Genomic DNA, 24,546 nt, shown 5'->3' with positions numbered 1-24,546 from the left:
AAGGTGATGAGGATGAACAGAGGTGGTGACAATTTCAAAGCCTGAATATGGAGCCCGGCACCAGCAGCCTGGATAGCAAGGTTTACAACTGTCTGCCAGTTCAGGAAGGAAACCACTGAATTTATATGAATTTCTCAAAGACAACACGTTAACTGCAGTCTGAATATATGATACAAATTGGAAGATCTGTCAGTGCCTTCCTAAGTTGTTTAAATTATCTAAAATGATGAACAATACCCTTAATTTTCTTGAAATGAATGCTTTTTTTGTTTCAAAAAATAGAGTTTAATAGCTGCTGTAAGATTCTGCTTTAGAAAAAAACCCCGTAAAACGCCAACTTAAAGTTCTGTAGCATTCGAAAGGTTAACGAACACTCCCACCAACTTTAGTTCTTTTGTGAAACCCCCCCATCAAGGGAGTACCTCGAGACCACCTTCCGGGAGTTCTGTAACTGGAGCGCAAGGCAGGACTGAGCTCAGGGAGGACAGCAAAGGCACCACACCCTCTGCCACCTGCTGACCGGCTGCCCTGCACACTCACTTTGCACTCCCACTCACTTTGCACTCCCGTGGGCTTCAGGCTGAGTCTTTGGAGCTCCAAAACCCGAGGACTACACCTGCTTATCAGAAACTACTTATCAAATTTCAGTTAATAACAGAAGAGTCTCGGGGAACGTCCTATTTCCAAGTGTTACACCGCTCACACGCAGACACCATGCGAACACTGTCAGAGGCTTCCCTCCCCATCATCCACCTCCACAGTGAACAACGGTGCTGAAAACAAAATTCTCCATGCAACGGAATTTAGGCTGATCAGATGTACTATATTATTAAACACTTGGTAAATGTATGGTTTACAAATTTTCAATACACTTCCCTAACTGCCCCGACACACCAAATTGTAAACTGGAAGTTAGTGATCCACCCCTGCTCACAAAATCACCTAGTAATACAATTAGGGGCCATTAATGATCCTGGGACAATACCTGACCTGCAGCTTTTTCTCTTGAACTGTCATCTTGCATTTTCCCAAAACTTAGTGAGCTGACAGATCAAAAACCTCCACAGTGACAAGCACGCTCTCAGTATCCTGAACTTCAAAGGAAAAGTGCCAAGAATGTCCCTGGTCTTGACTGAAACTACTAAAACTTACGGTCATTTATGACCTCAAGGCACTGTGTGCAGGGACACACTTCACTCGTAAGTGGAAGTTCACGGGGTCACAAAAGACTTAAAATCTGCAGTTTTTGTGGCGATTCTATTTTCTCCTCCTGGTCCATTCACCCTTAGGGTTAACTCTCCCACAGAGGTGGCCTGAAAGGTAATCATTTCAGCAAAAGAAATGAAAACACATCAACATACACAAAAAAGTGTGAAGAGCTGCAAGCACAAACAGACTGCTGTGAACCACTGTACTCATTTCGACCTTTGGTCCTCACGGACTGCCCCCCGCCCCTACTGTGTAATATGTCAAGAAGAAAATACCGCTGACTCATCAGTTACTCATTCTGTACGATGGTCTGTACTCAAGTGACCTGCTGAAGAGACACCGGAAACAGCTTTATATTCTGAAAACAAGAATCACTGAAGATTCAGATATTAATCAAAAAGGAACATGAAAACTTCCAATCCCAGGGAAAGTTTCATCCAAAAAAGTTATTACAATAAACTTCTGCACCAAAAGACAACTAGCATACTATCATTTGAATGTTTTTACCTCCTTAAAACACAAGAGAAAATGGTTTACGTTCTACATGTCTAGATTTTTAAAAGGTAACTTGCCACAGGCATTTTGAGTCTACTTTTTTTTTTTTTAATGTTTATTTATTTGGGGGGGGGGGGACGGAGGGCGTGCTCAGGGTAGGGGCAGAGAGAGGTAGGGGGACAGAGGATCCAAAGCGGGATTACGTGCTGACAACAGCAGGGAGCCCAATGTGGGGCTTGAACTCATGAACCGATCGCGACTGGAGCAGAAGTCCAAAGTCCCTCAAGTCTACTTTTAAAAATTCCTGCTGGGGCGCCTGGGTGGCTTAGTCAGTTAAGCATCTGACTCTCAGTGTAAGCTTAGGTCAGGATTCGTGGGCTCGAGCCCTGCGTCAGGCTCTGTGCTGACAGCGCAGAGCCTGTTAGGATTCTCCCTCCTTCTCTCACTCACGCTCTCTCTGCTCCTCTCTCTCCCCTCCCCCACTTGTGCGGTCTCTCTTTCAAAATAATAAATAAATAAATAAATAAGTAAGTAAGTAAGTAAATAAATGTTCCTGCTATTCTGTGATTCTGTGACTCTGCAGAGTTGGAAAGAGCCTGGCAGCTATACAGTACTACAAGCTCTCTGAGGATACATACGTTATAATATGGTAAGGCAGAAATTACACAGATGGTAAAACTTAACAATGAAATACAGAGAAATAACATAATTAACAAAGAAAAACGTTCAGAAAGTAATCTTTAAAGAACTGGTTTTAAAGGACACGATATTTTCAGAATAAAATATTTGAAAAGGGGTTTTTTAACATGTTCAGAGAGATATAATCAACTTGTAAACTCAGGCAACTTGTAAATCTGTATCAAACCAGTCACTATGTTTTTATCCTTGTATTTTGAACTTTGACAATAAAACAAAACTTTTCGAAATCTGAAAACAGAATGTTCTCATTCTTCAGAAGTTTCTAAAAAAGGAATCTCTTAATTATTCTGTCTTAATAAAAGCTGAAATAACAAATATACTTTACAACTGATAAACACAAGCAAACTTAAGTCAAATTTTTAAAATACTGTTTTAAACATTATGTTTAATATAAATGAAAAAGTTCCTAAACGAGCTATTCTTCATTTAGGCCGGGGCTTGACCTTTGCACTGTGATAAACACAACATAAACACGAGGGCCCTCCACCTCAGGGCCAAGTAATACCCATCTGTGTGTGCCCTTTCCTTTCTCCCCATGCCACTCTCCGTAAATCGGAATAAGATTGCTTAAAAAGGCAATAGTCACGGGATTCTCCTGCTGAAAACCCTCCAACTGCTTTCTATTGTTCTTAGGACACAGAGCAAAATTCTCACCTATGAGGAGATCTCTCAGAGCCCATGTGATCCAGCTGCTACCTCGTCTGACCCCTTCTTTACTCAGCCTCATTCAAATCATTCCTCCAAACGCTGTGCTCAGTATTGCTGTGCACCCATCTTGTTTCCATGGCCAGCTACCCCCCCCCCCCCCCGCCCTACTGCACTCTTCCTAAGGGAGCCTCCTGGCCCCTCAAGGCCTACAAGGCCAACACAATGTATGGCTCTCATACGTGCTCATTGGTTATCTACGTCCCTCAGTGGACAGTAAGCTCCAGAAAGGAGAGCAATCCATCCCTTCTGCTCACCATTATAACCCTAAGATTTATTCATAAATTATTCAGTGAATACTCTGTACTGTTCAAAGGTCTAGGTGCATGTCACTGAAGAAAACAGAAACCCTCAACCTCAGAAAGTTAACTTTCAAGCACCATACATAAAATATGGAAGTTACAGGGGCGCCTAGGTGGCTCAGTTGGTTAATGTCGGCTCAGTCCGACTCCTGGTTTCAGCTCACATCATGATCTCACGGTTCATGAGTTTGAGCCCTGCATCTGGCTCTGTGCTGACAGCGTGGAGCCTGCTCAGGATCCTGTCTGTCCCTGTGTCTGTCTCTCTCTGCCTTTCCCCTGCTCGCCCTCTTATCTCTCTCAAAAATAAACAAACATTAAAAAAAAAATACATGGAAATTACTTGGAACATTACAGTATAATAAGAGCTACAAAGAGAAATAAGGGAACGGAGATCAGGGGGCCGGCCATAGGACCTGCTGTAGTAATATAACAGTAACAGCTAGACTACTCGAGGGAGTGTGTGCTGAGAGCCATCAACAAGTTTTGTGGATGGAAGCTTCAAGAACCCAAATGCCTGCATGCTTTCCTCTAAATAAAACAACACTTTCCCTTCTAGATCCTTCTAGACCACAAGCCCTAGAGAAAAGCTCTAAAGCTCTGGTATCATTTGTCTTTGTACCGCGCACGTCCCACCGATCAAAACACCTCCTCAAAGAAGGCATGAGCCCTGGTCTTACATCCCTACCTGACCCTGCAGCAATGACTCTCCACAGGGAATGAAAAATGGAAAAATCCACTTAAGTTTAAAAATACATTTTCACTATTGTAAATTGCTTTGTTTGGGCTAATATAATTTGTTTTCATTTTAAAGCCAAATAAAGAAGAAACATTTGTTATTAAAAAGGGGGCACATTTCTTTTTTTTTTTTTTTTTTAATTTTTTTTTTTTTTAACGTTTATTTATTTTTTGGGGACAGAGAGAGACAGAGCATGAACGGGGGAGGGGCAGAGAGAGAGGGAGACACAGAATCAGAAACAGGCTCCAGGCTCTGAGCCATCAGCCCAGAGCCCGACGCGGGGCTCGAACTCACGGACCGCGAGATCGCGACCTGGCTGAAGTCGGACGCTTAACCGACTGCGCCACCCAGGCGCCCCTAGGGGGCACATTTCTAAAGACTGAGAAAGAGTACAATCTAGGTCACGTAATTAAATGAGTCCATCTAAAACACGGCAGGCACTAGATAGAGCTATCAAACCACTAACATTTTGTAAATATAACCACGCACTTTCCACTGCATTCGTTTCAAGTGAAGATTCTCGTGTCTGTTATACAGGCATGCAACTACTATCCGCAAGTCATTTCCCTACAACCAAGTGAGAGGTGTCTTCAGACACGCCTTTTTCCATCCAGTTAAAGTTTACTAAACATCTACAGAGGGCCCCCAATTTATGTTTCAACATACAAGTTTTCAACTTCACAATGGTGCAGAAGTGATACACATTCAGTAGAAGCTGTACCTCAAATTTTGAATTTCCACCTTGTTCCCAGCCAGCAGGCTCCCAGACAGCCCCATGATCGTGAGAGTAACAACTGTACCCACACCGCCATTCTGTTCATCACTTTCAGTATTCGATGAATGACACAAGAGACAGTCACCACTTCATAATCAAACAGGCTTTGTGTTAGAGCATTTTGCCCATGTTCTGAACATGTTTACAGTAAATAAGGCTAAGCTGTGAGGTTCAAGGTTAGGTGTATTAAATACATTTTTGATTTAACAACATTTTCAACTTACAAGAGGTCTACCAGGACATAAGCCCATCCTAAGTTGAGAAAGATCTGTATGGGGGGCCTGGACCTGAGCTTGGCAAAGAGGTTACCAAAAAAGCATCTCACCCACAAGGAGCTCTACTTAATTAGGGGCTGTGCCTAAGGTGATACAGAAACAGAGAGGCACTAAGCACGACTTTAGAAATTAAGGCAAAGATTCTTGAAGGACTCCTGAAATACCCTTATAAGGATGGATTAAAGAGCAAAGTTAAGAAAAAATAAATTTAAAAAAAGACATTCAATTTCAAGCAAAGAAACTATGGGGAGCAGAGGCAGCACCATCTCCAACTTCACGGTCCTGAGGTAGAGGCAGTGGTCAGTTCAGGCCAAGCAAAGGTGGCCTGGCCAGCAAGGAGGATGCAGAAATGCCAAGGCCCCTGGAGCCAGGCCCCTGGGCGTTTCTTATTTAGGCAGGGGACAGTCACAGAGGAGTTTTTAAAAAGGGCCCAACAAACAGGATATGCTTTTAAAGCAGCCTCTAGCCATAGTGTGACTAAAACGGTGTGCTGTAAAAAAGAGACATGTTATTTCTGTCACACAAATACCATCCTAATTTATAAGTTTTTAAGCCAAAAAATTTGCATATTAGACTTCATAAAGAACATTTTCAGTGAAGACTAAGTCTCATCTTAAGGATTATCAAAGTCTCCCTAAAAATCAAGTAGCATGCTTTTAAATTTGAGTCAAATTATGAAACGTCCTTCACGTTATACAATTCACTCTGTGACCCAGGTCTCACTACCAGGGAAGTAGGACGGATACTAAAGACAAAATCAAACTGCGACAGGAGATGCAAAAGTGGTGGCATCACTCACCTGCAGCCCTTATTAACTAAGTGAAGGCAGCTTACTAGGAAAATGGTGAAAAGTCAGTTTATGAAAGCATTAAAGGGACAAAAGGGCCTTTGGGGGTGGAGGAAGGTAAGAAGGGAAGGAGACATGAGCGGAGTTAATACTTTTCTTACCTGTTCCTAAGGTTAAAGACATTTATTTACATACAGGAAAAACAAAGTGTTAGATCGTTAGCAAAAAACAAAAACAAAAACAAAAAAAATTTCCACATTGGAATTATCTTCCTTCTAATAAGAGAACCTAATGGTTTTTCACTTTACAATTCCATATTCTAATAAAGAAATTCATTTTCTAGTCAAGGTAACTCCAGGAGAAGTAGAGTAGCTCCAAAGGTATTAGCAAGTACAACAATTAGCAAACAGTCTGAGCTGAACTAAACTACAATCAGATCTGGTGAGTTTTCTCTCTCAGAAGGCAGTGCCTCATTTATTGTGTACTCTAAAATTAGCTCTGACAAAAAAAGAGAACTCTTTAAAGGAATAAAGTTTTACAAAAGAGCAAAAGCAACAAAGCCCAGCAAGTTTTTAACTATGTATTTTCCATAAAAACTACTTCAGTGTTTGTTTTCTTCTGTCCATAAGAAAAAGGTTCAGTCAATGGCCTTTTAGGAAGAATTACAAGAACACACGGAGATTTTCTGGCATTTGCCAAACTGAAAAAAATACTTAAGTACGAGAGAATTCTTTTTTTTTATTTATTTTTATTTTTTTTAATGTTTATTTATTTTTGAGACAGAGAGAGACAGAGCATGAACGGGGGAGGGTCAGAGAGAGGGAGATACAGAATCTGAAACAGGCTCCAGGCTCTGAGCTGTCAGCACAGAGCCCGACACAGGGCTTGAACTCACGGACTGCGAAATCATGACCTGAGCTGAAGTCGGCCATTAACTGACTGAGCCACCCAGGGGCCCCAGTACGAGAGAATTCTAAGAGCACAACCATGAGGTTATGCAAGCATATTTAAAACTTGTGCCTTTAAGGGGAGGGCAATAACAAACACAACTTAAAGTAACATAGATCCATACTGCTTTTAACAATCTCCAGGGACCATCATAAAGAGACCACATGTTACTAAAATTAGAAGACCAAAATTATGATCCCACTTATCACTATGGAAAGTATGAATCCAGCACCACACTTTGAAATAAGAGTGGAAGGAGTCTGTCAGGCACTTGGCACTTGGTAAATGGGACCACAGGTCTAGCACTACAAAAACTTGTAAATACTGCTGCAAATCTACTTAACAGGAGTTAAACTACCTGAAGGTACTGTTTATTGTATTACTGTTAACAACCTGGTGCTCCCAACTTGCACTTTTCATATTTTAGACTTAACGTTTTATATATGAAGACTGCTTCATACAAACAAGTCACTAAAATGTGTCCACAGAGGTTATGTATTTGTCAAAACTTATGCTTATTTGTGGAAATCATATTAAGTTCAATAAATTCTCCAACTCTCAACTTCCTTTAAAGCACAATCCCTGGGAACCCTAAATAAATTCACTATCTCCCTGAATATGCTGCCATTTAATTTCATCCACTCTTCCACGAAAACACGTTAAAATGAATGCTAGCACTTGCATTATCATCTATTTTCTCTCTGGCTTCTACTCAAACATAGTGTAACTGCTTTCTCAAAATACACATTTTATCCTCAGAGTCTGCTTTCTCTGCCCAGATACATGTGATCAAGCAAAAACAAACAACCAAAACACACCAAAACAAAAACTCTCCAAAGCATTTTTTAATTTTTTATTAAAATTGACAATCACTGAATATTGAAAATAGTAATAAGGTAAACATTTTCAAGTTTTAATAAGAACTTATTATTAATTTCTATTAATAGGTTAATGAATAGTAAAACACCCAACTTGTCACAACAACCCTAAGAGGCTGACATTATTACCCCTTCTAGAGATGGCCAGTGAAGCACCAAGAGGGTAAGTCATTTCCAACCAGTAAGACACCATGCCATTCTTCCATGTAAATAAGTCAAGTCACATTAATGTTTCAAAATACAGGATGAAATTTATCTCCAACCACAGGCAAGCTTCAAAGGGAAATACACAAATCAACTTTATGGTTGAATAATAAATTTGCTAATCTGATGCTTCACTTTAGCAACCCAAGCAAACTCCAGTCAAGAGATCTCTCTTATAGCTTGTTTCATCAAACTGCCTGTCCCTCTACTAAATACAGAGGAAAGCGAAAAAGCCACAACCATTTCAACTTCTGTAAATTACCCTGACTGTAAATTAGAGGGAGCCGGGCAGGTGGGGAAGTATGGAAATTGCACATTGCTCACACAGTGCACCAGGGAACATCTCTTCCCCTCCCCCCGCTTTTGCAAAGGACAACTTAGCACTTATTTCGAGTGCATTTTAAATTCTTAACACAACTTAAGAGGCCAACTAAATAGCATTAAGAGAAAAAAAAACTTTCGAAAGGGAAAGTAATTTGTATACTTACAACATTCGTCTTCGAGTTGGCATTATCCTTTTTTAAAACCCTCACACTTACCAAGTAATTTCCCTGCACAGTGCAGCGAAATCGGTCGGTTTCCTCAGTTATCCAAAACTTCAAACTTCCGTTTAAGATTAGGACAAATTACAGTGCAGCCAGGAAGACGGTGTCGAACGCTTAGGAGTTACCCTACGGATAATTTTCTAGTTGCATCTCATCCAAAATTAAAGGCCGTTTTACATAAAAATAAGAAACGAACATGCAACACAAAACTGCGCCGAAATCTTAAGTTTACGTTCGGATTGGACACGACTGAGACGCAGGTGGTAAGAGACTGCTGACCTGTCCTTTTCACCACAGTGTACCGTGGTCCCAGTTCGAACGCAGGGCATCCTTGGATTTGATTTCTCTCTAATTCCTTCAGAACCCGCCTCTGCTCAAGCCCATCGAGAGGAGAACGGGAGCTCCCCAGACACACCCGGAGCAACAGGATCCCCACTTCCTGGTCCGAATGACCCCGTCCCCTCCCCGTTCGGCCGGCCGCCGGGGCCTGGGCCCGGGGCGGAGGGCAGGGCGAGGCCTCTGCAGTGCGGGCCGGACGGCGGCGCTGGCCCGGCCCCGACCCCCACGCCCCCGGCCCCGACTCCCGGCCCCGACCCCCGCGCCCCCGCCTCCCACCCCGGACCCCCCGCGCCCCGGCCCCGACCCCCGGCCTTGCACCGGGCCCCGCAGCCCGGCGCGGCCCCGCCACCGCGGCCCTGCCCGCCGCCCGGCCCCGTCCGGCCCGCCCGCCGCCCGCCGCCGCGTCCTCCGGGAAGATGGCGGCCCGTGACAGGCGGGCGCGGCGCGGGTCCGAGGCGGCGGCCCGGCTCCAAGCGGGAAGCGGAGAGGACGGAGCGGCCCGCTCGCCGCCTGCCGCGCTCACCTGTCAGCAGCGCCGCCGCCGCCCGGCCGCCGACCGCCGCAGCCCCGGTGCCCGGCGACCGCGCCACACGCGGACGGGGCCGAGAGGGAGGGGCGGGGAGGGCGCGGCCGGCCCGGACGAGCGGCGGGGGCGGCGCGGCGCGGGCTGGCGGCGGGCGGCGGCGGCTCCTTCCCGTTTCGGGCCCGAAAATGTCTCAACCTCGCGACTCCGGCGCCCCAACGCTCCTTCCCGTTCGCATGAGAACACACAGCTCCCACTTCCGGGGCTCGGCGGAAGTCCCGCCTCGCGCGCCCGCGCACCCGCGCGCCCTCGGACTCAGCGGCCGGGCCCGCCGACTGGCGCTCTACGCCCGGGAGAGCCTCTCGTCATGGCAGCGCGGCGTCCCGATTGGCTGCGTGCGGCGCCCGGCCCTCCCCTCTGCTTCCCGGCCTTTCCGTGCGCGCGCCCCTCCCGGCTGCGCTTGTGATTGGCGCGGGCGCGCACGCAACCCCGCCCCGCCGTCCCCTCTGTCCCCACCGCCCCCGCTGCGACTTGAGGAGGCGGCGCCGTAGCGTAGTCCTGCGACCTCCGCCTTGCTAGCAGATGGCCGTCTCCCGGCACCCCGGTCCCCGCCTCCCAAGACCACGACCCCCGACCCCCTCACCCGAGACCGCGACCCCGTCCCCCCCCCTCACCCCGGGACCGCGACCCCGTCCCCCCTTCACCCTAGGACCGCGACCCGGTCTCCCCCTCACTCTGGGATGGCGACCCCGCCCGCAGACCCCTGCCCCTCAGTGCCTGAACAGACACACCCACACACCACTTCTCCCCCCGCTCCCGCCCGGTCCGCCCAGGCGCAGGTTGGGCCCCGGAGAGCCCCGGGGCGCCGGGCGTCAGCTCCGTGCTGCAGGCTCTCCCGGGTCTCGAGTCACATTGTGTCACCCACCCACACCCGTGGTGCGGGGACGGAAGACAAGTGTGTTCACCTCCTTGAAGCCGGCTCCCTACTGAGCACTGATCGTATGGACGTATGGACGTGGACATTTGAATTAGTCCCATTGCAGGAGTTCACACGTACTGAAGGTGTTTTCTGGTCACTGCCCAGCCTGTCCCTGCACCTGTGCTTCCCATTCGTGCTGCGGAGGGACGTGTGCATGCAGGTGTGCGCTTGGACTTCCGCGTCCTCAGGGCCCGGCGCGTCCTCAGGCCCCGGTGTTGGGTGCACTTTGCTGTGTGACCATGTCACCTCCCGGCTCTAAGGAGCTTGCACACTACATAGTGATATTCACGGCAAGACTTTTTTTTTTTTTTTTTAATGTTTATTTTTGAGAGAGAGAGAGAGAGAAGTAGCAAAGGAAGGGCAGAGAGCGAGGGAGACACAGAATCCGAGGCAGGCTCCAGGCTCTGAGCTGTCAGCACAGAGCCCCATGCGGGGCTCGAACTTAAAAGCTGTGAGATCATGACTTGAGCCGAAGTCCGACGCTTAACCGACTGAGCCACCCAGATTCCCCTTCATAGCAAGACTTTAAAAATAAAAACCTCCGAGGACTGAAATTCCCTCCAACACTGAAAGCACTAAGTGTAGCGTTTAAAGCCCCGGGGGCTCAGTCTCGAGCACCCAACTCTTGATTTCAGCTCAGGTCCCGGGTTTGAGCTCTGTGTGGGGTGTGACAACCAGCTTGGGATTTTCTCTGTCCCTCTGCCCCTGCCCTGCTCACTCACACTCTCTCCCTCTCAGAATAAACTTAAAAAACAAAAAACAAAAAACACACTTCCCAAGAGCACCGGTGGGGCAGGCGGGGAGCCTTTCTCAGGTGGGCTCTATGTGCATAACTGCTCCTGTAATGTTCTGGACTCAGGCCCCTCCTCTCTGCTGCTGAACTCACCCCTAGGCCCAGTGACGTGGACCTCCTTGGACCAATCAGGAATTCCCTAAAGATGGTAAATTAAGCTTTCACCATCTTGCTTATGTCTACATTCAGGCAGACATTATGGTACACAGATAAGTTCCTAAATTACAGAAAAAACCAGTAACCTAAGTGATACGGGAATACTTTATGTTGAAATGACATCTCTTATTTCGTACTCACATTGTGTGATCCTTCCTCGATCAAAATGCTTTTTGTAGATACCACCTCACCCCTGTCAGAATGGCTAAAATCGGGGTGCCTGTGTGGCTCTGCTGGTTCAGCACGGGACTCTTGATCTCAGCTCAGGCCATCATTTCATGGTTCCCGACAGCATGGAGCCTGCTTGGGATTCTCTCTCTCCCTCTCTCTGCCCCTCCCCCGCTCTCTCTCTCTCAAAATAAATAAATAAACTTGAAAAAAAGAATGATTAAAATCAACAACACAAGAAACAACAGGTGCTGGTGAGGACGCAGAAAAGGGAACCCTCATGCACTGTTGTTGGTGGGAATGCAAACTCGTGCAGCCGCTGTGAAAAACAGTATGGAGTTGCCTCCAGAAGTTAAAAATAGAATTTACCCTACAATCCAGCAATCGCACTCCTAGGTATTTACCCAAAGAATATGAGAACACTAATTCAAAGGGAGATGTGCACCCTGATGTTTGTAGCGGTGTTATCAACAATAGCCAAACTATGGAGAGAACCCAAGTGTCCATCAACTGATGAATGGATGAAGAAGATGCGGTGTATATACACAATGGAATATTACTCAGGCATAAAAATGAATGAAATCTTGCCATTTGCAACAACGTGGATGGAGCTAGACAGTATAATGGTAAGTGAAATAAGAGAAAGATACCACAGGATTTCACTCACATGTGGAATTTAAGAAACCAAATAAGCAAAGGAAAAAAAGAGGCATAGACAAACCAAGGAACAGACGCTTAACTGTGGAGGACACACTGATGATGGTCACCAGAGGAGAGTGGGTGGGGGATGGGGGAAATAAGTGATGACGATTAAGAGTACACTTATCAAGAAGAACTGTTGAATTATTATGTTGTACACCTGAAACTGATATAACACTGTGTGAACTGTGTTGGAATTAAAAACAAATAAAATGAAATTTACGAAATAAAAGAAAAACTGTTTTTGTTCCCCTATGATTTTTTTTGGCCTGTGTTTCAAAAGAAACATCCATTTTCACCCTGGAATGTGACGTTAAAACCTAAAACACATTTTCATGGCATTTCTGCTTAGAAAAAATCACTTTTAAAAAACATGTTAGCATAAATATCTCAGCCCATGTCCCTCTCACTTCCCATGTCACACCATTACAAGTTCTACCTATCCTACCTAAGAAATAATTCCTCCCCCTTAGGAAGGTTTTGCTCGCTATTACCTCTCTCCTGACTTGTTTCAACAGCACAGCGGCCAATCTTTTTCCTATATACTCACCCTACCACCCATCGTGCCAACACACATCTCCTTAAAGAGCCTCCTCATCCTCCTCCCCTGATTGTCGGCCCTTGAGGGGAAGTCCAAGTTGTGTTTTATGGACTAGCCTTCACAAATTGGTCCCCATACATCTCTTCCTGCCCCAGAGTTAGACACCTGACCTTCATCACATCCACATGACAAGCATTTCTTAAGACACTGGGATGTCACCGGCTGTAGTCATGAATACAGCACAGGCTTTATACACTGTAGGACACACTTTACTGACAATCCTGTTAAACAATGGAGGAGGAGGAGCCTGGCTCCCAGGCGTCTGCTGCCTGCAGAGCTGAGCCTGGAGCCTCATTTCACTTCTGGGCACATGGCTTCTTCCGTGCCCTCCATCTGTATGCATTTTCCTCTGCCTGGGGTGTCCCTTGTCTCTTCCACTTCTGGTAAAATCTAGCTTCATTTTCAAGGTACAGCTCAAATGTCAACCATTTAAATCTTTTCCTCTGAACAGTTGGCTTCCTTTCTGGGTCCTCATAGCACTCTTACTCATAGCTCTATCAAAGCTGCTAGAACTTGCCATTTACACGCCAGCCAACCCCAACAGCGGTCAGTTGCACAAGGGCAGAAACCATGTGTGATATCTAGCCCCATGTGTGTGGGGTGGCATTGTACCTCCTTAATAAATGTCTGTTGAATTAACCAACAGAAAAAAAAACAAGATGCTTTTCTCTTATTAAAGGCCTGAATCTCAGTGAGTATCTGAGAACATTTTTTTCTTTTATTCTCCCAACATCTCCTGTGAAAAAATAAACACTTTTTCTTCATTGTGTATATCATCATTGAAAATTACGTATATGTTAGCAAGCTCATTTGTGGCTTAAGCACACTGCTCAAACTTTATTCCAAATAATTTAGAACTATTCACTTATTCTTAAGTAAACAAGAACTCACCAGGTACCTGCTCCCCATCAGGGGCTGTGCTAAGTGCTGGGGAGACAGCACAGAGCAGCACAGCACAGGAAGCAGGTGAACAGACATGAAAGGACAAAGAGGGAGAAGGTTACTATGTACCCAGAGAGCAAGCACAGAAGGGGCCAGAGACAGCTTGGAGGAGGAATCAGAGAAAGTGGTAAGTAAGCCAAGGCCAAAGAGACCAGAGTAGAGAAGCTGCTGATAAGCATCCCAGCAGGGAGCGGAAGGCCAGTCCAGATCAGAACAGAAGTATTTGACCTGACAAAGCAAAAAGCCTAGTTGATAAGGTGGGTGGAAGGCACAAGAGCCTGGAGGGGCAAACAAGGAAGAACCTCAGGGGTCTTTGTGGTTCACTTAGGATTTCACAGTGAGTGGAGATTTTATTCTGAGGTAAGAGGGGATTCAAAAAAGGTTTTAAGCTTTGGTGGCTCTCTGGCCCCCAAAAGCCACCAAAATAAAAATACAATAAGGAACTAGCTTAGTCAAATTAGGTGGAACTATCACAATGAAAAATACCGGTAATACATTAGAATACATTGGGGGAAATCAAGAATGCATGAGTTTGTACTAAGAAATACCAAATAATGGGTAAGTAAAAAATATACCAGCAATGAGGAGGGAAAAGGGAAAGCTTTCCTTTATGGTAGAATTCTGACTAATAAAGTGAAACATGACCATGTTGGAGCTGTCATGGGGTATATCCTGGCAGGAATCATCGGTAAAGGCTAAAATCATTGGGGGAAGGTTGTTGAGGAACAGGTTATGTTGCCATTTCACAGCTTATTAATTGCTTACACTTAAGTAATTTCAAAGGGGGAAAGGATGTTCTTATACTGGATACATAAGGCGGACCCCATCTGACTCAAGTTGAAAGTTGGCTTTCCCAGTAATGGTGGCCTACAAACTCAAAAGTTAAGATGTCCATTATCTTCAACAATATCAAGGTCAGGAATGACAGCGAGAGGTTGAGGGATTTTCCAAACTAAAGGCAACAGAGGAGATATGCAAGTGAATGCAGTGTGTAACTCTAGGCCAGGTGCTCGATCACAGTGACATTTGCTATGATGGACACAGAACTCCAGTATGGCCTCTATCCCAGTCTTATCAGCAAGGTTACGTGTCCTGAATTGGAATGATTTATTAACTTGTTTCACGGCTGTGGAAGAGAATCTCTTTGGTCATAGGAGATATAAACTGAAGTATTTAGGGGTGACAGGTGAAGGTCTCTGCAAGGTTCTCTCAGATGCTTTAGTGAGATGCACACACACACATACACAGAAATACACCTGGTAAATCTAGGTGTAGAATATGTAAGCGGTCACAACTTGTCTGTGAGTTTGAAACTCTTCAAATGGAGATTTTTCCTTTAGAGATACAGATGCATTGGTGAATGATATGATATTATGTCCAGGATTTGCTTCAAAACCATCTAAAGTGGTCAGTAGGAGTATATAAGAAATAATGGGACAGGCTGGTGAGTTGAAAATTGTTGAAGCTCCGTAATGGACGTCTCACGATTGGGGCTCTTTTTAAAAAAAAAAAAAAAAAAATTTTAATGTTTATTATTTGAGAGAGAGAGAGAGGGGGACAAAGAGCAAGCAGGGGAGGGGCAGAGAGAGAGGGAGACGCAGAATCCGAAGCAGGCTCCAGGCTCTGAGCTGCTAGCAAAGAGCCTGACGTGGAGCTTGAACCCACAGACCACAAGATCATGATCTGAGCCGAAGTCGGCCGCTTAACTGACTGAGCCACCCAGCTGCTCCAACGATGAGGGTTCTTGAAACTCCCCCCCTCTTCTGTATGTGTTTTAAATTCCCCATGATAATAAAAACATGGTGAAGACATCTTGCATATTCCATGAACAGGTACTGGTCAAATGCAGTGAAAGCCAAGGACTGCCTCCCGGGGCATGCCACAGCCTTCTGGCTAGAGAAGAGGGTCCTGGGCGAGACCCCTGGGTCTCCAAGCTGGGAAGGCTGGGAGAGTGGGTGGGCATGCCAGCAGGTGCCAGCCTAGGGGGGGCAGGCCTCGGGGCAAGGAGTGAGGGGAAGGGAGAGTCATACCCCTGAGGGGCCGCAAGGGAGGTGCAGGTTACCTGAGTGCAGAATTCTGGAAAGAGGGACTCTCTCTCGAGAAGGTTAGGCAGCGTGCTCTGTGACATCCTCAGGCTGGCTCCTGCGTGAAGACACCCAATGATGACCTAGGCTGGCCCTTCAAGGCCTCTGCGGTTGGATTTAGGTCTCCCTTGGAAGTAAGCCCAGGTGGCGGAGGGTGCCGCCTGGACCCACAGCCTAGACTCGCGCTATTCCCTTCTGGGACAGCGGCCCCACCCAGTGCCGAAAGGCCCAAGTATCAGTCCAGGCCCGGGAAAAGACTGCACTTCGCCATGACTGTCTGCCTGTGGCTTCATACAAGGAAGGACTTGACGAGACACAGACATTCCGAAGACACTTCCCAGCTTGGATGTTTCAGGCAGAGAACTAGACTTAATAAGCATTTGCTTTTTATTATTAACTTGGGAATATTTTAATCTCGCAGACCTGGCAAAGTAGATGTTCTTTTTAACCCGATATTCCTGAACACTCAACTTCTGAAGAAATGAGAGGCATCCCTCCAAGGGGAGAGAGAGCCACTGTCTAGACAGTGCTGCCTGTGTTCCAGGCAGTCATTCCCCTGCCTCGGTGAGCCTCATCCCGCCTGGAGCTGGGGGCCCCGCCCCTCCACGAAGGCTGAGCACAGGTGGCGCCAGGTGCCCCGGGTTGCGCACACAAGTCTGCAGACAAGTGGGCGTCTCCCCTCGCAAATTTCTCTAATGAGAACTCTCTGCCTCATTGTTTTGTGAAATAGACCCCCCACCCAGTCCTCGAAGATGCCCCCCCTGTTGTGAAGAGGGGAGCCCCCCAGTTAACAACAGGCTCCATTTTTTTTTTTAATTTTTTTTTTCAACGTTTTTATTTATTTATGGGACAGACAGAGACAGAGCATGAACGGAGGAGGGGCAGAGAGAGAGGGAGACACAGAATCGGAAACAGGCTCCAGGCTCCGAGCCGTCAGCCCAGAGCCTGACGCGGGGCTCGAACTCACGGACCGCGAGATCGTGACCTGGCTGAAGTCGGACGCTTAACCGACTGCGCCACCCAGGCGCCCCCAGGCTCCATTTTTAAATATTAACCACAACCACCTGATGGGGCTTGAAATTTCCCCTCCCAGGTCGTGGAACCAGCCAGAGTTTCCCTGAGCACACTAAGCCACCCGCACCTCTGTGTGTTTCCCCTTCTGTCTGTCCCTTCTTCCTCTGGCCAGTACTCATCCATTCTTTCCAAGACATAACTCGGACGCTTTGACCTCCTCCAGGAAGACTTCCCGGAATACCCGCCTCCAACCCACTGCCAGCTGATCAGGTCATCATTCATGCTCCCGCCCCATGCGGGGTGAACCTGTAACACAGCTCTCACTGTGAGGCACAGAAACCCCACTTATGGGTGCACTTTATCTTTGGCTTATTATAAACTTTGCAAAGGCAGGAGCTTGATCTTGGAATTTGCATCTTCACCATTTGTCACAGTGACTGGTATTAGTGAATGCTTGCTGAACAGAGATCATCCCAACTTTGCTAACTCACTCACCAGCCTCCTATAAGCTTCTGTCAATTCTTAGTGAGCTACCTTTATTTATTTTTTAAGTTCATTTATTTATTTTGAGAGAGAGAGAGAGAGAGAGAGAGACAGAAAGGGGGGGAGGGGCAGAGAGAGAGGGAAAGAGAGAAAGAATCCCAGGCAGTCTCCGCACTGCCAGCACAGAGCCCGATATGGGGATCGAACCCACGAACCAGGAGATCGTGACCTGAGCTGAAGTTGGGCACTTAACGGACTGAGCCCCCCAGGCGCCCTAGAGCTGCCTTTATTTCTAACACCATTCACTACATACAGCAAATGCAGCAGACATGGAATTCTTATCACTTGTACCTTTTTTTTTTTTCTGGATTCCATGGTGACAGCTATTTTTGTTTCTTTGTCTGTTTGTTTTGACAACTTTATAACCTTAGATACCACATGCCAGAGTTGGGTGAATTATACTTTTCCATACATTGGCATTATCACAATGGTGTTTTCCTCTGGATGTATTTTAGTCACTCTGATTAGATGTAGGAAACACTGTTTCCTTAATCCACTCAGTGAAACACTTGGGTCTCCTTGGTGACAGGGACAGTCACTGCAGTTGGAGCTGCCACCTAGCAGGCACTTTCTGTCCATCGTTCTCACCTTCGGTTTCAAAGGATGACACTTTGTGACCTTCCCCCCGCCCAACTCTGGGGGTGTTACTCTCAGAGCACAACACCCTACGTACCCATCGGGTGAACAAATGTGGGACACATACACACAGACACAAATACGCATTTCAAATCTTTCATTAGGTCAAATATCTGAATTTACACTTTTGTTTAGAATCTTCTCATCTTTAGGTGTAGAGGGTTTCTCTACCACTCGGGTTCCACTGAAGGCTCACAGTTAATGCCCTTCCCATTATTTTACATACATGAAAAGTAAGCTAATGCAGAGTTTTCATGCTTTTTACAAACACCATGACGCACAGTAAGAAATACATTTTAGAGGCGCCTGGGTGGCTCAGTCGGTTGATCATCCAATTCTTGATTTCAGCTCAGGTCACAGTCTCGCTTGGCGGGACCGAGCCCCGAGTCAGGCTCTACACTGACAGCACAGAGCCACCTTGGGATCCTCTGTCTCTGCCTCTCCCTCCTTAAAAATAAATACACTTAAAAAAATAAAGTCTATTTAAAAAAAAGAAATACATTTTATATTTTTAATATTTATTTATTTTAGAAAGAGAAACAGAGCAAGAGCGGGGGAGGGGCAGAGAGAGAGGGAGACACAGAATCTGAAGCAGGCTCCAGGCCCCGAGCTGTCAGCACAGAGCCTGATGCGGGACTCAAACTCATGAGCTGTGATATCATGACCTGAGTCGAAGTCAGACACTTAACCGACTGAGCCACCCAAGCTCAGGCCTCTAAAAAAAAAAGAAATACATTTTATATCACAGCCCACTACACACACACACACACACACACACACACACACGCAGCAAGTCTCATGAAATATTGGTGATGGTAGCACGACACTGTCAATGTGGTTAACGTCACTTCAAAATGGTTAAGATGGCACATTTTATATATATCTTGCCACAATTTTTTAAAGTTTCACAAAGTACTATTTATCCTACTTTGTGCAGTGTTCTCTGATGTCCTCTATCATGCTTTACTTTTGTTCATTCTAATTGCAATATTGAAATCAATTTATGACTCACCGTGGTCACAACTGCCATTGACTGGTGCACAGGTGAACTGAGTGAGGGTGAGGGAACGGAAGCTTGTTCCTTGGCTTTCACACTGCTCCTGGGGCTCTTTGCTTTTCCAAAGCATCTGGAACAGCATAATTTAAAAAAGTGAATAACACAAACTAATAACACCCCATACACGCATGTATAATTCACTATGTGTAAAGGCTGAGTTTGGAACCATATTTGGAAAAATATGACGTAATTGCATAGCTGTAAATTATATCTTAATTTGCAAATCTTTCCTTCCTCGATTTGAAATTTATAAGTATATGATTCTGTCAGTTACTGGTTTCATCTGTAGTGCAGACAGTTACTGTAAGTGTGTGAACCGGGTGGATTTACTCTGTAGAGACAAACACTCAACTGCTGTGTCCACGGCCTGAGCTGGAGGTCTCTGCCACACAACATTGTTTCAAGACGTTTGGCTGTGACATCACGAAGGGAAAAGAAATGGCAGTATGAGGGAGTGAGGGCAGGGAGAAAGAGAGGTTTCCTCAATGGGGAGGACTGAGCGAGCACCATGAGAGAGTGGGGAGCCCTGTGCAAGTTGGGCAAGCCTGCTCTACGGCTGTCCTCTGTCATTTCTGTCCACATGACAGACTTCTGTCCAGCCATCCAAAGTGCTTTTATGCAATCATATTAATAATTATAAATAGCATTTGTTTGCCACTTTGAATGTGTCAGGTGTTTCTCACACGCAGGATCTCCTATCCCCACAATGACACTGGAGTGTAAGTTACCACATTTGTTAAAGGTGAACCCCAGAGATGCAAACTCATATGCCCAACATTCCCATGCCAGTGAGTAGACTGCAGACTAGAATTCCAGCATCTGCGCATTTTCCACAGCCCCAGGGTGTGCAAATCCCATCGTGGAAATTTCATATTTCACTCCGTGGAAACTTATTTGCTGTACCTTCCTTAGCATAACAAAGTGGAAGACAAGTAGTTTTCTACATAAAGAATCAACCAGACGTAGGCACCTGCAGGGCTCAGTAGGTTAAGTGTCTGACTCTTGACTTCGGCTCAGGTCATGATCTCATGGTTCCTGGGTTCAAGCCCTGTGTTGGGCTTTGCACTGACAGCTCAGCGCCTGCTTGGAATTCTCCCTCTCCCTCTCTCTTCCTCTCTCTGCCTCTCTCTGCCCCTCCCCTGCTTATGCACACATGTTCCTTTCTCTCTCTCTCAAAATAAATAAATAAACATTTAAAAAAATTAACCAGGCTTAATATATTGCTCTCTGATAAAATTCAGTTAGTTGTAATACCTTTACTCAGAGAACAATAGCTTCACTTCTCCCCAAAGACATTAATGTGTTCTGTCAGTACAACTCTGGTTATATAACCTTTACTGATGAAGATACAGGTTATTTTAAGTTTATTTACTTGTCTTGAGAGAGAGAGACGCTCAACCTGCTGAGCCACCCAGGCTTCCCAGATACAGGTTATTTTAGATCTGCTTGAAATTAGAATTCTGGGGGCGCCTGGGTGGCGCAGTCGGTTAAGCGTCCGACTTCAGCCAGGTCACGATCTCGCGGTCCGTGAGTTCGAGCCCCGCGTCAGGCTCTGGGCTGATGGCTCAGAGCCTGGAGCCTGTTTCCGATTCTGTGTCTCCCTCTCTCTCTGCCCCTCCCCCGTTCATGCTCTGTCTCTCTCTGTCCCAAAAATGAATAAACGTTGAAAAAAAAAATTAAAAAAAAAAAAAAAAAGAAATTAGAATTCTGTTGAGCACCTGGGTGGCTCAGTCAGTTAAGCATCCGAGTCTTGATTTCAGCTCAGGTCATGATCTCATGGTTTGTGAGTTTGAGTCCCGAGTCAGGCTTGCTCTGTGCTTGTGATTCTCTCTCCCTATGAGAGAGTGCACCACTTGCACTGTCTCTGTCTCTTTCAAATTAAATACATAAACTTAAAGTTTTTTTAATTAAAAAAATTAGAATTCTTTGTCTTGAGATCACCATATCCTAGTATATTTGCTTAAATGCAGGTGGATGTGGCTTTTCTTGATATGCTCCCCCTTCCTCCCCAAAAATCGGGACCATTCGACGAACACCTGTAAAGTCCCTATTTTGATCTTGAGTATGATGTTATTTGTTAAAGGGTGCACAACAAAATGCTTCTATTTTTGTAGGTAAACAAAAGAAATACTACATATGATACAGGCTATGTTCTCAAAGATATTGCAGTGTTTGGGGGAAGAGGAGACATTTATGAACCAGACAACGTGTAACAAAATGGTAAATAATCAGAAGACAAAATGTGCCAAAAATAAGTGCCATCAATAATAGGGGTAGACGGAGGGTTAGAAATAAACCTGGTCCCGGTATAGAATTCTTTTTACAAATGCTGAATTCTATATGGCATTTTGTTACGAAGTTTGGCATTTATATTTACGAGGTCTAGAGGGCTTTGGGGTTTTGTTGTGTTTTGTTTTGTTTGTACTGTCTTTGTCTGATTTTGATATCGGGAGGATACTAGCCCATGAAATACTTGTTTCACGAAATGAATTGAGAGATGCCCCTCCTTTTCTGTCTCCTGGAAGAGATTATGTAGAATTGGAGTTAACTTGAAATGTTTGGTAGGGTGTGGCAGTGGAAATGTCTGGGCTGGAGGCGCTACTATTTGCTGCAAAGTGCTTGCTTTCCCCATGAGGCTTGATGGCGTGGCAGTGAGGGACACTCCAGGACCGCATCACTTGAAATTGGTACGGACTAACTTGCTGAAGCTTTGACTTTACTTTGAAGTTCCTGCAGTGAGGTAGGTAGGTAGTGTTCGTGCACACATATTTCCTTTGCCCATCATATCAATGTTGTGAAATCAACAGGGCGGGATTATCCTCACCCGTTAACTGTATTTCAGTTCAAGAAACGGGCTCAAAGGTTGAATGACTCATCCGTGCTCACTTAATAAGGCAGGAAGGAGGAAGGGCATTTTGTTTCATGGTGGGTGACCTCCCTGGGCTGGCACTGGAAGAAGCAACTTCTCAAGGCTCTTAGCGATAACACAGGGGCATTCTGCCGGATGTTTAAGCCCAGTAGCAGAAGCACTCCTAGAGACCCTGGTTTGCCCCGTGGTCGTTAAAATTTTGCTCACATCTCACTTGTATGAGACAAAAAGGTCTGGCCTCATCTACTCCCCAAGACGTTTCCCCTTAGGTTAACTCCCCCTGTAAACAAGGCGGCATCTCACCTCGTCTGATAAGCAGAGAGGGTCGCTGGAGGCGGGCAGGAGGCGAGCACTCACTCTGTCCACACACAGCCCGCCCTCGCCCCACGTCTGCCGCCCTTGACAGGGACCTGAGATGACGAGTTAGGAAGATGAGCAGGACGTCCGCAGGTCCAGCTACGCTCAGCGAAACGAGAGAAACCCGGAAGTACTACCTTACCCCACCTCTCCCGCCACCACACTCCCGGAAGTACCACCTTACACCACCTTGCCCCCCACCAAACCCGCCCGGAAGTACTACCTTAACCCCCCCCCCCGCCCGTCGCCCCACCCCACACCCCCCGGAAGTACTGCATTACCCCACCTTGCCCCCCACCGCACGCGGATGCTCAGCCCTACTTTACCTCTTCAGACTTCCCAAATCTCACCCATCCTTCAAAGTGGCGCTCACACCTTACCTGCTTCTGACCGCCATCGTTAACGTGTTGCACGTGCTGCTTTGACGGTTAGCTCTGGGCTTTGGGGATCTGATCCTTCACGAGTTCATTCGCTGCGCAGCGCCGTGTGTTGAACGCAGAAGTTTCACAGGCCAGGGTCAGGCCAGGTGGCCTACTCGCCAGGCCCTGGTCACGCCCAGCCACCCCTCCGCAGCCCCTCTCAGCAGCCTGAGCTGGACCCCTTCATATTTAGAACTGATTCCTAACCAGCGCAAAGTGATGTCAGGGAGAAAGGATCCGTTGTGTTTGAGCAACGACTGGCCCTGGCAGGATGGAGGGTGGAAAGTGAGCTGGGGTCTGGGGGCTGCTGGACGGATTCCCTCCCACCACTTTGTATGAACATCTTCAAGTACACGGCCACATGTGCCACCACCCATGTTCAACTGTGTTTATTCTATACCGTTCTCAGTGGTTTCTACTCACTTCCCCTCATGTGCGTGATTCCTTTTCCACTGAAGCAGCTCAAATGGAAGTCCGTGTGTGAGAAATTCTGGGGCCGGGCCCAGGCCTGGCGCCAAGGCAGGTGGAGTGCGGGGACCCGTGCTCATCTGAGCCCCGCGTGGCCGTGGCCTCGGCCCAGCCTCTCTCTCCACTTCCCGCTGAAGTCAGTCTTGCCCAGAAACCTGGCCTATTTGGCTCCCGCCGCGACACCCTCTGCCAGTCTTCGTCCCCTCCCCCGCCCTCCTTTCCTCCCCTCCTTTCCCGGAACTTGTGACAGCGCCTCCCTGCAGTTTCAAGGACCACACGCTGTCTGTTTTTGCTGCCCTGACCCATATTCTTGTGGCCCTTTCCCGGGGGGTGTCCGCCTAGGTCAGATCTGAGCACTGCTCACCGGACGCTGGGTCGCACCCTCCTCCCAGACCCTGGTTTCCCCTCGTCCTCAGCTATGCAGGGCCCGTGGCTGTGGCCCCATGTGCTTTGAACTGAACCGGCAGGGGTTTGGACAGGGCAGGAATTCCTCCCAGCGGCGGTAAACATCACGAACGCAGCCGTCTCTCTCTGTCTCCTCCGTGGCGGTTACCCCAAAATATCTTATTTCCCTTGCCAGACTCGAGCCTCCAGGTGGCATAGAGTGTGTCTTATGTGTTTTAAATCACCCATAGCATCCCACTCATGAGAGGTGTTCGTGGGTTTCCTGAATTGGTGGACAGGGTTCGCCGGCATGAGTACAGGAGTAGCTGTGGTCGCATGATCTTAGAACGACTGAAGGGTTTGTGACGTGGATTTACTTTTGACTAAGAAGTTCAGGGTCTCCCAGCCACAAAGCAAGCAAGGCTTACCTACGGAAAGGTAGGCAGCGTCCAAAGAAACGGGCACAGACACCGTGAAGAACTCGGGCTGCCAATGGAGCCAGGGCCTGGCCACGCCAGAGAAGGCCCGAGGCCAGATCGGTAGGACGTGGGGACGTTTGCTGCGGTTAGAAGCCTCCAGAACAATGTGATACAACCTGATCTGCGGACCAGGGTCTCGAGCACAAAACACCTCACTGGACTTTGAAAGGAGCCTGTGTATCTTCTGAGGTGGCCTGTCAGGCCAGGCTCAGGGACCAGGCAGGGGCCAGTTTCTGTCCCGATGATTGACAGGCAGCGCTGTCAATCAAAGGCAGGCTGGCTTTGGGCCAACCCTGGTGCCTCAGGCCAGGCCGCGGTGGCGGGCAGGTGTGGGACATCTGTAGGCCCAGATGAAAGCCCGCACAGAACACCTCTGGAGAGCTCTCTGTCCCACACGTCCCCCACCACAGGCACCTGTGCAGCTCAGCTGGGTGGACCGCCAGTGGCCGCAAGGCTTCTCGGATGCCCGGGTCGCATG

At 47.0% G+C, this 24,546-nt stretch overlaps 1 protein-coding gene and 1 long non-coding RNA gene across 3 annotated transcripts in view; both read right to left on the bottom strand.

Annotated features, from left to right (window-relative positions):
• Positions 1 to 9,687, bottom strand: part of LOC112867313 (La ribonucleoprotein 4B) — a 93,055-nt gene extending 83,368 nt beyond the window's left edge. Inside the window, exon 1 of one of the 2 annotated variants that reach the window (XM_086715070.1) lies at positions 9,421 to 9,687. The gene's annotated coding sequence lies outside the window, so the exon portion shown is untranslated. Of the gene's footprint in view, positions 1 to 8,552; positions 9,031 to 9,420 lie in introns of those variants that run through there. The other variant, XM_086715071.1, reaches the window with a different exon arrangement.
• Positions 9,688 to 19,047: 9,360 nt separating this feature from the next.
• On the bottom strand, positions 19,048 to 22,428 carry LOC147579573 (uncharacterized). The gene is made up of 2 exons (XR_015253196.1): positions 22,265 to 22,428; positions 19,048 to 19,162 (listed from the first exon to the last, which is right to left on the bottom strand). It is a non-coding gene; the product is annotated as an uncharacterized LOC147579573 (long non-coding RNA).
• Positions 22,429 to 24,546: the final 2,118 nt, after the last annotated feature.

The sequence above is a fragment of the Puma concolor genome, chromosome B4, assembly GCF_028749965.1.
Source record: "Puma concolor isolate L17-30 chromosome B4, mPumCon1.1.hap2, whole genome shotgun sequence".
NCBI lineage: Eukaryota > Metazoa > Chordata > Mammalia > Carnivora > Felidae > Puma > Puma concolor.
Note: the sequence above shows the minus strand (reverse complement) of the source record. Positions and strands in the feature narration are given on the sequence as shown.